Genomic DNA, 15,919 nt, shown 5'->3' on the forward strand with positions numbered 1-15,919 from the left:
GTGCCCCAGTTGTATGTAATCCATTCAATGTCACATCTTAGTGAAAGCAAAGAGTTTGTTACCCTTATTTTCAAGAAAACTTAGTCAACATACAAGCTTTCTAGGCTTGTAACGTATGGACAGAAGTGATAGCTAAACATGTGGAAACTGGTTATACCCTCATGATCATGAGTGATCGATGGGTTTTTATGAGCATAATCCTCACTTTGGATTGTCATGAAGGAATAAGTCAACGATGGACTTTATTAGCTTGTAATGTGGATTGAAGACGACAGCTAAAGAAATAATTTCCAAAGGATATTGCACCGAAGATCGCATTTTTCAACACTGCCCTCATCTGGACTCCAAATTCTTGGACTTTGTTTAACTTTTTATCATCACCCAACAGGGTCTTTCAGCATCAAATCTTTTTGCACCTTTCTTTTGCATTCATTTCGCTCATTTTTCTTTTCTTTTTCCCCCTTCGCGGGGTTTCACATGAAGAGCAGTGTCAACCTCACACCTAATCAATTCAGAATACAGCTAAAATTTTCCGGCATCAGAAATTTTCTTGACAGGGCCATTGCAAAGAACAGGAGTCAGGACTTTCGGCTTTGTAATGGGGTCAGGTGGGGTGCTTAGAAAAGTTAAGGCCTGAAAACGGATTTCAAAAGTGGTTTGAAGAATCTGAGATCGCATTGTTGCGCCAAACCCTATTGTAGGGTAAAATCAGAATTTGCCTCGGTTTTTGCTCAATTGAGGCTTTTCACTTTCATTTCCTTTTTCCTTTTGACTTTTCGGCCTTTTGCCATTCTTTTGAACTTTCATAAAATTTGCCCCAGTTTATTTTTGAACTGAGGTTCTCTTTTCTTCCTTTGTTTTTGATCTTGTTGCTTTTCACTTTTCACTTCTTGAAATTTTCTTTTCAACTCAAACTCGCCCCCAGTGTGGGGTTTGCGATTCTCAGGGGTTGCCAAACGAAATAATTTATTCTGATGGCTCAAAAGGGATAACTAGGGATAAAGTGTTTGATTGGAAAAGAAGATGGCCTGACTTGTATTCCATTCCTTACAACAACTCTGAAAGGAAACTTTCGTTAATGGGAAATTTTTAGCATGTACCTGAATTAACTGATTGAGGAAAACCCTTGTTCATCCATATTTGTGAAACATAGGCGATCCACGCGGACAAATCCCTTCCTTTTCTTTTTTTTCAAAATTCGGAACCCAAGTGGAGTCAATTTTCCCCAATTTGCGGTTCCCTCCTTATTCGAGCATTTTTGCATTTCCCCTTTCCTTTTTCTTTTTAAAATTTCCCAATCTCCTTCCCCAATGCGGGGTACGACCATGAGTGCATTAGAAAAGAACCACCAATTTTAGCTCAAAATGGGGATGCAAGGGGTGATCAGTGTTTAGGTTGTAGAAACGACGGCCAAAGCATCATTCTTACACCTCATGACAACCAAAGTAACGAAACGGTTATTGAAAATCCATTCCCCTATTTGATATTTGAAAATTTTCCAACATAGGGTAGTGATCATTAGGGCTCTTATTTGAAACGAAATTATTCTTTCATAGGCTCAAATGGGAGATCAAGTGATAAAAATCTGTATAGGTAGAGAAAAGAATGCTCGAAGTATCACTCCAAATTTTCCAAACGAATAAGGATGATGCACATTTTTGCTTTCACTTAGATGTGATTGAATCGATTAAACACAATGGATATTTTCAAGCAAAGATGGCCCCAATTTGCGATTTATCAATCAATGTGACTGATTTTATTTTGGGGTTCAGTGAAGGAAAAAAGATATCTCATTGGGCCTTCTGAATGACCTCTTTTAATTCTGAACACTCTTATTGTGAATTTTCAGGTCGGAGGTTGAAAAAAATCCCAATTTAGTCTTATTTCTTAAAATTCATCATGAAATCTCCAATGAATAAGAATAAAGAATGAAATGTACATAAATATACACAAAACAATGATTGTCCAAAAAGATTATTGCTGAAAAAGTTTGAAACCAATTTTCTCATTCAATTACGATACAAGTGCGAAGAGAAAAACTTGTAAAGAGCTCCACATATACACTTTTTGTCTCCTTTTCAAATATACAAAATTTCCCTTTGGAAAACAATTACAACATCTCTCAGAGGGTTTTCATCGTAGGATCCGCCCAAGAATCAAATAACACTTGTAATCTCCAAACTTTATTGGATTAAAATTATCATCAGATATAGAAGAACATTTTCGTCTTATTGAAATATTTTTATGAATGCAGGGGAGGGGGGAAACAAAAGAAAAATACCCCGAGTTAGTAGGCAAAACTGCAAAATCGGTATGCATGTCCTATGGGAGAACCCTTTTATGCCAAGGGTAGGCCTAGCATGAAAATGCAATCCTCCAGAGCAGGCACTATACAATACCTGATGGATCCAATCAGCTCATGGAGTGAAAAATAATTTTGAAAGAATTTGGTCAATTGGGGTGACGAGAGATTTGTCAAAATGAGGTCAACGTCCGAATAGATTGATCACCTTTGATTTGCAAAAGGCACGGGTTTGACCTTGACGAACCTCCCATCGAAAAGATTGGAATTCGTTTTAACAAATTTTCTCAGTGAATTACGGGTCAAAACCCTAATTGATCAAATGATCTGATGCAATGGACGATTTTTCAAAATTGACTAGATCTCCCAATTTGGAATTTGACAATGAAATCCTAATAGGGCAAATGGGTTGAATGAAATTGAAAATTTATTTAAAATCGACCGAATTACCCTAAAAGGGAAACAGGTCAAATGAATTGAATGAAATTTATCCAAAATTAATCAGATTTCCCGAAACTTGATTTATTCAAAATCGGCTCGGCTGCCCTAAAAATGGGTGAACTGGCCAAATGAATGAAAGAGAATTAGTGATTTAATAAAAAATCGGCCGCATGACCCTAAAAAGGGTAAATTGACGATTTATGCAAAATCGACCAGGTGACCCTAACAAGGGTAAATTGGTCAAATGAATTGACAATTTATTCAAAATCGACCGAATGACCCTAAAAAGGGTAAATTGGTCAAATGAATTGGATGAAATGAACTTATTCAAAAATGATTAAATTGTACTAAAAGTGAATGAATTGAAAAAAATGGATTGGATAAGATGGATGATTTGTTCAAAAATCGATTGAATTATTCGCCCACTGGGTGGTTTCAAGAAATCATTACAATGCCTTGGTCTATGAGCCTCTAAAATCAAAATTTAGCCTCTATATTTATCGTCTCAACAATGAGGAATCATTTGTGAATATTCTTGGAATTAATGTCCTTTTATGCAAGGGAATTTTACCAATTTTGAGAAAATGGCCAAAAAGTGATTATTAGATGCTCATATTCCAAAGATCACTCTATGAAAATGATCGGATCCTACCTTACCTTGTGCACTACCCCTTTGGATGGTACAAAATGTAAACGTGCAAGTCTCACTGGATTAAGTATCCGAGACACAAGGTGGCTTATTTCTAGCACGGGATCGCCTAAATGGCATTCCCTTTTCTAGGGTTTATGCATGATGCCAGTTTATTAAAGCGATGTAAATATGTGACAAATATGGCCTAAAGGATACAAATAATGCATCGGGGGGAAAAGGTCTAAAATGAAATGCACTTATTGAAAATTAAGTGTAATGACTGAAATTTAAACATGTGAGCTATCTGGTGGGTGAGTCACTAAAAGAGTGCCAAAAAGGCCTCTTATTGCTAAGGCAAATGAATGCAAGCCAAGAAAACAAAAGAATGGTTAGTGCAATTGATAGTACACATAACACATTGGGAGCAATTAAGAAAAGAAATACAATAAAGCAAGTAAAAGGGGTGGAACCCCTTCCCTCGTGCCTAATGTGCTTAAAATAGGGTAAGGCTGACTCTAGCCTAGGAAAATGCTAATATGGATGCATGAGGTTTGGTTCACTAATGCCTAGACTCGATAAAGCTTCGGCTCCCAAGCCTTCAGACCTAAAGGCGAAGGGTCATCACTCCCAGGGCCTTTGATCGGTGGCTCGAGTGATCCCTTAGGTAGCGCTATGGGCGCAGAGCACACCATCCGCCTACCCAAGGCAATCGATCCTAGTCCTACAAGGCGGTGTGGGATGGCGCCCACGAAAAACAAAATAAAATGGGATAAAGCAAGTAAATATGCACGTATGAAGTGTTCCCCTATTTTGAGGGAAGGGGTTGAGAACCACGCGAGGCTCTAAAGGTGACACACCCCCTCCCAAGTGCAATGCAAGCGCGAGATAAATAAGTAAACATACATCCAAACATTCATTCATGAGTCGAGGAATTGGTTTGAGACGCGAGTGATGCAAAATCCTAAAAAGGAAAAAAAAATGCAACCCCAAAACACCCAAATGTAATATATGAAAAGGTTAAAAGAAGGAAAAGGTTGATTAAATCAAATTTGCTCGGACTCTCGAATGTCCCCAGTGGAGTCGCCAACTGTCGCGCCCCACTTTTCGATCGTCGAATGTATGTTTGTGAAGTGTGGTGTGTGAACGTGTGCAAAGTAAAAGTAAAGGCCATGGGACTTTGGAAAGCGACGATTTGGCCAAAAAATAGTTTTAAAAAGGGTTTTGAAATGAAAAGTTTGGAGTCGCCACTTGGTAATGGTTTAAGGTGTACCAAGTCACCCAAAAATGAGTTTTAAAGTCAAGTAGTAATAAACCCTTTTTAAAACGACTCCTAGTCTACGTAAACCAAAGAAAAAGGTTCGGGAGTCACGTTTGACAAAGGGGAAGGCAAGGATAGAATCCAAGGCACCCCTTTGACCTAGCCAAGGCTAGTTGCGTTGATTAAATCAAAGATTTTCTTGTTTTAACCAAAGAATTTATTACATTTGAGTGCCCTACATGAATGCAAACCCTAGACCAAGGGGAATTGGGGGAAATTTCCCTTCAAAGGTTGAGTGGTGCCAATCACATTAATTGTGAAGCCCAATATCAATCCTTTGAAGAAGTCACGAATAATGCAAGTGAGATGCAAATGAATGGAATGCATGCGTGCAATGTGAGGACATGAGTTTGAAAAAGTAATAAAAGAAAATAAATATGTAAACGAAAGTGTGCACGTGAGTGGGCAATGTACGGTATGTGAAATGATAATATGAAGTGCATGTGTGCAAGTAATGATAAAAGTGTTCGTGTGCAAGTGAAGAAACTCAAAGGTGCACGCGTGCAAAAATGGGAGGAAAAGTGTTCATGTGCAAGTGAAAGGATAAAAAGGTGTACGTGTGCAAATGAGAGGAAAAGTGTTCATGTGCAAGTGAAAGGATAAAAAGGTGTACGTGTGCAAATGAGAGGAAAAGTGAAAGTGTAATGATGGAGTGGACTTAGAATGCATGAGCCTAGGGAATTCATGCATATTGGGCACGGGAGGACCTAACTCGTGACTCAATTTGCCCTTTTATAGAGGGAATACAAGCGTGCTAAGGCTTAGCAAAAAGCCACACTCGTCTATATCCCATATTCAAGGGGACTCTTCAGGCAAATGAACCCTATAACTAGTGTGAGGTGCAAAAATCCTAAAATGAGGGGAAAGGGGGTTTGAGGAGCATGCCAAATGATAAAACTAAGAAAAAATGCATGATATGTAGTGAACAGGCAAATAATGCATTAATGAAAAACAAAGGAAAAATCCTATTGGGTCTAGCGTTGGACTAGCCCTTTCTATGAATTCCTAATGAAATAATGAGCCACAACTAGCATTGGACTAGTGTGGTGACGTACATTCATCCATCACATTTATTCAGGCTATAGAAAGCGAGTAGACATGCCAAACACTTATAAACACATAGCACATAACATTTTGCATGCTCGACTAGATGCAAGGCCCTAACAAAGCAAATTAACACGTAGCAACTAAGCATGCAAGGCACATGAAACAATTAAAGCCCTAACTATTACATTTGCTAGCTAGGCACAAGTCTCCGATAGGTCTTCATTGAATGCTCCTCCAAGCCTTATCTATTACATTAGGGGGACCCTACTACAATCTAAAAGGGGGAAAGGGAATAAAATAATTGAATCCCTAACTATTACAAGCCAAGAGGTGTACACATACCCCATAAAGAATAATTTAAATAAAAAGCAAAAGTGAATAAAATAAATGAAAGAATTGAGGAAAGACAAGGAAAGCAAAGTAGACATGCATGTTCACATAACACGTAGGAGCACGTAAGAAAAATAAAATCAAAGAGATAGAGGTTACCTCCCTTGAATTGGGGCCCAATGAGATGAAATCAACTATTTACCCTCCAAAATACAAAGAAAAGGTCAAGGCACCAATTTATTTGGCAAATAATCACAAAGGACAAAAAATAAGCATGAATTCGAATCAATTAAATCATGTCAACAACCCACATTTAAGAAGTCAAGAGAAGAAAGGACCTGATTGCAAAGATTGACAAAACTTTGGGGCCAAAACTAAAGAAAAATAAAGTTCAGGGACCTATTTGCAATTAATTTGAGGACCTAATTGAAAAAAGTTGAAAATGTCTAGGGCTACAGCGAAATTAAAGAAAAGTACAGGGACTGATTTGCAAATTCGTCCTCTGGTTTCCTAATGGATCAAACCACTGGGCCATTTTATTTATTTACTTGGGCCAAAGCCTTCCTAGCCCAATCGAAACCCAAGCAAAAAAAACAGATAGACTAGTTTACTATTCTGACCCCAAGAATGATCCAACAAAACTGATGGGCTTTAACCCTTCAGCCCAACGGAAGTCTGAAACAAAAGGAAATGGGCCAGCCTATTATTTATGTCAAGTAAACCCAATAAAATGCATGGGCCTTAAACCCCCAAGCCCAAACCAAAACCCAGAAGAAAAATAAACTAAATCCAAGTTTACAAACCTAACCAAAATAAACTCTCAGCCCAAACCCTCTATTTCACTAAAAAAACCAACATGGAAAAAACCTATAAAATTGTTAAAACATCATTATGATCTAATAGCAGGAATTAGTCTATCCACAAAGTCACATAAAATATGCAAGCAAAAGATTAAACTTAAAAGGATGAAATTAGTTCAATTTCTCTAGAGTTTGGGCCATATCAGAATAAGGGGGGGAACTTGGAATTCAATCACAACAAAATTGAGGACCTGATTGAAGAACTTATGACAGTTTTGGAGATCAACTTATGAAATTCTTAAAACTCTGGGGTCAAATTACAGAGCAGAGGAACTTGGGGAATAGAAATTGTAAATTAGTCATCTTCTTCCAAAATGATTTCAACATCACCGCCATTCTCATCCTCTTCGCAGACGGGAAACAACAGCAGAATTCGGTTACTACTTTCAAAGGAAAATGAAACACGGACAAACTCCCTCTCACACAAATTCATGACATCCATTCGAATCCATAAGAACATCAAGCAAAAGAAAAACAGAACAGACGTCAAACAAACGAACGCCAAGCAGACCCATCCAAATCAATCATTTTAGAAAATGTGTGCCGGCCGAACGTGTGCAAGAATGAGAAATCAATTCGTCCCTTCAAATCGAACTCTCGGTCGGGCATTTCATCGAGCAATGGACAGGCAAAAGAAAACTCACCGATTCTTGCTTAATTGAAAAACGTAGTCAGCCCCAACAATTTTATCAGAAACCCAAGAAAATACAGCCCAGGCAACCCATAGAGCATTATGTTCAAATTTGCAGACAATCAACAAGAAAAATTGCGCCAGCAAACTTCACAAGAAACATACTTGGGTTTGGGATTTTTCAGCATTCGTGCTTGAAAAGCAAATTGAAATTCGAGGGAAGGAGTGGCTTACCGTGTTTTATTGGTGAAAATTGGCAGACGGGCATCGGATGTGGTAGAAGACAACGGCGGTGTTTCCCTGGCAGTGGCGGCGTGCGGCGACGATTCCAGTCGCGGCCCTTCCCCTTCTTGCTTCTGGCCTGAAACTGTTCTGAATGGTGGCCTGCTCCACCTCCCTTTTAATTCCCGTAGCTCCTTTTACTTCTTCCCCCCTTTGTTTTTCTGTCCGCTGTTGCTGGAGCCGTTGCCCAGATTTTTAGTTTTCTCTTCGTTCCCCTTGCCTTTGTTTCCGTAGCCCCCCTCTCTGTTTTTTCTTTTCTCTTCTCTTTAGCCGAATCCTCTCCCCTGTTTTTCTTGCTCTGCCGCCCACTCTGTTTTCTTCCTTTTTGTTTTCATTCTGCCCCCCGATGCCTCACTCCAATTTCCATTTTTCTGTTTTGCTCCTGCTTGACAATTCCGCCGCCCCTCTTGCTTTCTTCTTTGCTCCCCCCCCGTTCTGATTTTTCCCTTTCTCCGTTTTTATTGTTTTTTGCCGTAGCTCCCTTTTGTTTTTTTTACTTAGTCTTCAAGATGAAGCACTGCGTTCTTTTTTCTCTTGCGCAAGCCCTTCCCCTGCTTTTTCTTTGTTTTCGTTTTCCCAGCCCTCTCTCGGCTCTCTTGTTCCTTTGTTTCTCTGTTTTTTCTTGGCCGAAGCCCTCTTCCCCATTCCCAGATTTTTAGTTTTCTCTCTCGTTTGTTGTTTTTTTTTTTTCTCAGACTGCCGCTCCTCTCTTTGTTTTTTAAGCCGTCACCCCCCATCTCCATTGTTCGTTCCCTTCTTTTTCCTTTTGCCCTAAAATTCCCTAGGCCCCCCAAGTGTCCTTGACACCTACCCCCTATACACTTGTCCTATATTTCCTTAGACACTTGTCTAATGGCTATTTTGTACACTTGTCCAACATGCACACTTCCACCTATTTTGCCACTTTCATTTTTCTTCAAAAATCAATTAAAGATAGGTTAACAATTTTCAAACCAAATTTAAGAGAATTAAGGCCACTTTTAACATCTTACAAAAATGAAAATGATGAATCTAACCCAATTAAAAAATAAATAAATAAACAAATAAATAATAAAAAATAATCAAAATTTGGTGTCTACACCATTCAAACTCTTGAGGATATGCTGAGAGCCTGTATTGTAGACTTTGGAGGAAGTTGGAGCCGATACTTAACCTTGGTTGAATTTGCTTATAACAATAGTTATCATTCCTCTATTCAAATGGCCCCATATGAAGCCTTGTATGGACGAAAGTGTCGATCTCCAATCCATTGGGATGAAGTAGGAGAGAGAAAGATTATAGATCCGGCTACAATACCATGGGTTGAAGAAGCCTACGAACGGGTAAAGATGATCCGCCAAAGACTTCAAACAGCCCAAAGCCGATAGAAAAGTTATGCCGATCATCGGAGGAAGGATTTGGAGTTCGAGATAGGAGATAAGGTGTTTCTTCGAATTACCCCGTTGAAAGGAAAGATTAGAGCAGGAAAAGGGAAAAAGTTGCAACCACGATACATAGGACCTTTCAATATACTCCAGCGAATAGGAAAGGTGGCTTATCGACTTGAGTTACCAGCTAGTTTGTCTCAGATCCATGACGTTTTCCATGTTTCTTTACTTAAGAAATACCATCCGGATCCGACTCACATTTTGTCACCAGAAGATGTTGAACTCTACGAGTCCTTAACCTATGAAGAACGACCCATTCAAATATTGGATCGGAAGGTGAAGGACCTGAGGAACAAGCAGATTCCATTAGTAAAGGTTCTATGGAAGCATCATGAAGTGGAAGAAGCAACCTGGGAACTAGAAAAGGACATGCAAGAGAAATATCCCGACCTGTTCATGACGAAAGGTGAGAATTTCGAGGTCGAAATTCTTTTATGGGGGAGAGAGTGTGAGGACTTGCAAATTCCTTATATTTTTCTCAAAAATGCCCTTTTATTTGGAAATTATTCATTTATTATAGCCCTACTACCCAATCATTCCACAATAAGTGCAAATGAACTTAGAAATTAGGGTTTCACTTTTCGTTTTCAAGTTGGAGCAAGTTAGGGTTTTCACGTGTATCCGTAGTGTAATTATCCGGTACGGAGCGAGGATCAAATTTGGTACTTAAGAGTGACTTTTGGGTGAGAAATAATATGTGATTAGAAGCAATGATAAAAAGTTAGTGAATAGGAAGTAAAAACCCTAGTACGTGTGATTTAAGGAAAAACGGTGCGAACCGACGTGTACCGTTCACTACCGATTGAACACACCACTTGATCACCACTTTCTTACCATACAAGCTCATTAAAATTTGAGCAAAATATCCCCTCATTTCCAGCTTGCTTTGGACGAAAATGTTGACCAAAATTGCAAGGAGAAGAAACAAAAAAATATGTGGAAATTGGAGTGACACTTGTTGGCCAACTAAAGGCCTTGACCAAGACCAATTGTCTTGCCTTCTTATCACCTTGGAGCTGCCTTTCTTCTTCATTTTTCTGCTGCTTTGGCTGAGAGAGAGGGAGAGAAAAACCAAGGGAGAGCTGCACCATTCCATCTTGAGTTTGAGTGTATTAAGTGAGGAAACAAGAAACTAAACCGATTAAAACCTTCCTTGAGTGTTTAGTTAGTGGTGTGTTGGTGAAATTTTGGAAGGAAAAGTTAGGGTTTCTCTTCGTAGTCACTTTAGCAAGGTAATAATGCTGATTTCCCCATTTCTTACTCTTGATCTTGTTTAATTTGGCATAGCACCTTAAATTTGTGGTGGATGATAGTTATTATAATGATTTGGGTAGATATAGGGTATGTTTTCTTGAGTTATATGAGTTAGGGTTTGAAGGAATTTCTGCCTATACTTGCTCTATGGATAGTATATGTTGTATCTAAGTTTATATAAGAGGTTGTGGTGGTGATTGAGGCAAGAAATGAAGAAAGTTTCCTTTGAAAATGAAAATTTTCAGATTTCTGGAATTGTATGCTTCAGTTCTGTCCGGTTTTAGTGCACTATGTTAGAGGCCGAATTAGGCTTGGCATAAAACATGCAAGTTGTACAGAATGATGTTTTATGGTTTTCTACAAAATTTCAGCCCAATCGGAGCAATGTAGCCTGTGAAAAGACCAAAATACCCTCGCTGCCCTGGGATGTTTCCAGTGATCCGTTTTAGACAGTTCATCTAGTTGACCGTGTCTATTCACTATGATCCGTGCTGATTTAGCCATTTTCCAAAACATGAAAGTTTTATTACTCTGTCTTAAATTTTTGACGCCTCAAAGAACACCTTAAATGGACTTTGGTAACCTAAGATATGGCCATTTAAAGGTAGTACGGTTAACTAGCCGATTAGTTGGAATTTGGTTCTGAGAATTGGGAATTTGACTAGGTTACACTGGAATTTGGACTAAGTGGTCTTCATTAAAGTTGTAGGCCTTTGTCTTAGCTTCGAAACGGTATAAGTTTTACCTCAATCCGATAAGCGTAGCCTCGGATGTGTCCATTCCGCAAAAACCCGTCAAATCTGTCTCTTGTTAAATTTCATTTCCGCACTTGTTATTAGTTTGATTTTTGTCCTTGTATTGTCTTGAGCCTATTGAATGGCTATTGAAATTAGATTGTGGTGTGTGTACCTTTGGGTTTGAATGAGGAAAATAATGAAGCCATAAATGGCTGGAAATAGGAAAATACAAAGGGCATGCTGCCCAAATTTACGCTCGAGGACAAGAGAAATACACTTGCGACTTGGGTAAAGTTGATAAATGAATATCACTTGAACCATCTAGAACTTTTGCTACTTTGGTTATCGAGGGTTATACGTTAGAACCTAGCCGAACTTGTACCCTTAGGAAAAGCGATAATAATCACTATAAATCCGTTTTCCTTGCACTTTCGACTCAAAAGTTATTTCCAAGTATACATCTAACAAAATTTTCAGTTTGAAAAGCGAGCAACCGTTTCACGACTATTCTCCAAGTGAATTTCAATTTCTTGATTCTTATTGAACGAAACGTCTAAGTTTCGAACCTTAGTTGATTTTCAAAGTTCTTAAATCAAGTTTTATCGCAGATTTGGACTCCAAACCCATAGTACCAAACTTGGTCACCTTCTCGGTGAACCGGATTCACAAAATTGGTTCATAACATGAACCTACAAACTTGGTGACCTCAGACTAAGTTGGACTGACTTCGACCAAGCCCTAACCGGCTCGAATAGTCCATACAGGTCTTAGATCGGGCCCACGAACTCACAAACTTTGCAAACTTCACAAACTTTACTCGAAAGTCGCCCCGAGCCACAAGCTCAAGGGTTTTGGTTCCAAAAGGTTCATATACATATGCCAAGTACAATTATACATTCAAATTAGGGTTTAGGTCGAGTGCGATAAAGTACACCCTCGCCTAAGTACCCTTTTCACACATCTCAAACACATAGCAAAGAAAACACACCAAACTGGCCTGAATACTTACTCAGAATCTGAAATAGCAAAAACACGAAGTCGGATCGAAATGAACAGCTAATAGTGGGCCCCACCAGTTCCGCCCAGCTCACCACCGTCTGAAATAGAAGATTGTGTCACATAATATCGCAAACGGCTACTATCATGCCTAAAACAAGCAAAACGGCAAAAATGATACGCGCGCACGTCAATATGACGGACGGAAACGGAAACGGCCGTTAGCGGAAACGGCAGATTTAACACTCGTTTCTAGTTTACTCATAAGTTGAGCTACGAATATCGGATTAAGGCGTATGAGATGCCATATCGAAGCTTAAAGGATGAACAACAACTGTTATGAAGACATCCAGAACTGAAACTGGAGGCTTCAGTCCCAAATGAACCAAACACAATCACTTACGAAATCTGGCCAATACACAAATGGTCAGTTTTGAGTGCAAACTGTTTTCCATGCTACACATGGTCAAAAGAGCTGGAAACTGGCAGTTAGATGGTTCATTCCAAATGGAACAACTTTCATGAAGGTCGGCAATCCAAATCCGGAACGGAAATTGGTCATCAGGACCAAAACAGATCTGACCAGAAAATGGTCATTTTCACGGGCAGGCCTTGTTTGCTCGGCTATATCTCAGGTTTTATAAATCCGATTCATGAATTTCCAAGGGCGTTAGAAAGCTCTGATATAGGGCTATAAGTTTGGTGTTTTGGTCGCAAGCCCAAACAGCTTGTAACCTAGTCAAATGTGAAGCCAAAGTTCCAGTCGTAAACTGTCCGGATATAAAAACAGTTCTGACATGCATTCTTATTTCGCTCATAACTAGAGCTACGGGACTCGGATTTTGACGCACTTTATAGAGTTTCAAAGCTGTGGCCAAGATCTACATTTCTTATGAAGAAGTCGACACCCAGATCGTACTCTATCAAAATCGAAAAAAAACACGGTTAGAAACTTTCCAAAAACGTAACAGAATTTGACGGTCACAACAGGTCTGAGTATTTCGTTTATAACTCAGGATATACTAATCCGTTTAACCTGAAAATTTACAGGGATATCCAGGACTTAAGGGGCTACAATGTTGAAGAAGGAAACTTTGTCCAATTTTGAATGTAACAAGGTCAAAAATGCAAGACACTATACCAGAATCGAAAAACAGGATCACAAACCGTATTCTAGTACAAACATCATAACTCAGCCTACACAAGTCCAAATCCAGAAATTACAAAGGCATATGATAGCTAAGACATCCAGCTACATTTCATCAGAAGACACCAACATCCAAATCCAAAGCAATACCAGTCAAAACAACCCATTTAAAACACAATTCGCACATTCTGATTAACCCAGAATAGCAACAGTAAAATCGACATATCTCACTCTACACTAATCCAAATGACCTGAAATTTTACAGGCACCTCAAACACATCAATACCTAAAACTTTCATGTTTTAAGTAAAGACCAATTCTGTGACGACCCCACTTCTCCCAAGGGCGAACCCAAGGGTATCGGCGGGCCGCCTGCCTAGCTCGCGCCAGGACTCAAAACTTAAAGTTCGAAAGAGCACTAAAACCAATATATACGATCCCAAAAGAGTTATAATTACATTCTCCAAAAGTATCGAGTCAAACCACCAAAACAAAAACAAATACCCTAACTGTTCAACTATTACAAGCCAATCTAACTATACTAGTATACGAGCCAAAAGTCCCCGCGTCGGCCCCTGCTAAGGAAAACAAAAGGAATGGGGTAAGCTATATGCTTAGTAAGTAAACAGGGGCGAAAGCATAAATTTCACGTAACAGTTACACAATAAGAGTAAAGCAAAAGCAGAAAAGTAACATCACATAATAAGGATACAGGTGGCTCCAAAGCCAACTCATGTGCCATGCGTGATCTCCTGCCGACACTCCGTCGACTGCAAATAATAGTCCGTAGAACTTCACTTGTACACCCACCGACACCTTATCACCCTCACTGGCCAGTCACCTCACAAACTTGCCCGGGCGAACGAAATCACAAACTTGAGCTTGAGTCACAAGCTCGGGTCACAAACTTGGTCACCTTCTCGGTGAACCGGATTCACAAAATTGGTTCATAACATGAACCTACAAACTTGGTGACCTCAGACTAAGTTGGACTGCCTTCGACCAAGCCCTTACCGGCTCGAATAGTCCAACCAGGTCAAGAGTTCGCCCCAAACTCACAAACTTCACAAAATTATTCAAAATCACAAACTTTGCAAACTTTACAAACTTTATTCGAAAGTCGCCCCGAGCCACAAGCTCAAGGGTTTTGGTTCCAAAAGGTTCATATACATATGCCAAGTATAATTATACATTCAAATTAGGGTTTAGGTCGAGTGCGATAAAGTACACCCTCGCCTAAGTGCCCTTTTCACATATCTCAAACACATAGCAAAGAAAACACACCAAACTGGCCTGAATACTTACCCAGAAACTGAAATAGCAAAAGTACGAAGTCGGATCGAAATGAACAGCTAGTAGTGGGCCCCACCAGTTCCGCCCAGCTCACCACCGTCTGAAATAGAAGATTGTGTCACATCATATCGCAAACGACTACTATCGTGCCTAAAACAAGCAAAACGGCAAAAACGGCACGCGCGCACGTAAATATGACGAACGGAAACGGAGACGGCCGTTAGCGGAAACGGCAGATTTGACACTCGTTTCTAGTTTACTCATAAGTTGAGCTACGAATATCGGATTAAGGCGTATGAGACGCCATATCGAAGCTTAAAGGATGAACAACAACTGTTATGAAGACATCCAGAACTGAAACTGGAGGCTTTAGTCCCAGATGAACCAAACACAATCACTTACGAAATCTAGCCAATGCACAAATGGTCAGTTTTGAGTGCAAACTGTTTTCTATGCTACACATGGTCAAAAGAGCTGACAATTGGCAGTTAGATAGTTCATTCCAAATGGAACAACTTTCATGAAGGTCAGCAATCCAAATTCGGAACGGAAATTGGTCATCAGGACCAAAACAGATTTCTGGTCATTTTCACGGGCAGGCCTTGTTTGCTCGGCTATATCTCAGGTTTTATAAATCCGATTCATGAAATTCCAAGGGCGTTAGAAAGCTCTGATATAGGGCTATAAGTTTGGTGTTTTGGTCGGAAGCCCAAACAGCTTGTAACTCAGTCAAATGTGAAGCCAAAGTTCCAGCCATAAACTTTCCAAAAACGTACCAGAATCACAAACCGTATTTGACCTCAATATGCGGTAATGGCACCAAATTCACTACGGTTATCGGATGGGGGTGTAAGACCCACCGTTTCGAAGCTATGAAACAGGGTACAACAATGTAGAAGGCCACGCAGTCCAAATCCTAGCACAACTAGGTCAAATATGCAAAATACGAAACCAGAATTACCAAAACAGGTTTGCAAAACACACAAAACTGTAATACGTCAATCTCAGCCTACACAGGTCCAAATGCCGAAATTCCAAAAGCATAAGTTAGCTAAGACATCCAGCTACATTTCCTCAGAAGATACCAACTTCAAAATCCAAACCAATTCCAGTCACAACAGGCAATTACTATCGCAGTTCGGACATTCTGTGCACCAAAAACAGCAACAGTAAAAACGGCATAACTCACTCTACACTAGTCCAATTACCCTGAAATTTTGCAG

The sequence above is a fragment of the Coffea eugenioides genome, chromosome 8 (assembly GCF_003713205.1).
Source record: "Coffea eugenioides isolate CCC68of chromosome 8, Ceug_1.0, whole genome shotgun sequence".
Taxonomy (NCBI): Eukaryota; Viridiplantae; Streptophyta; class Magnoliopsida; order Gentianales; family Rubiaceae; genus Coffea; species Coffea eugenioides.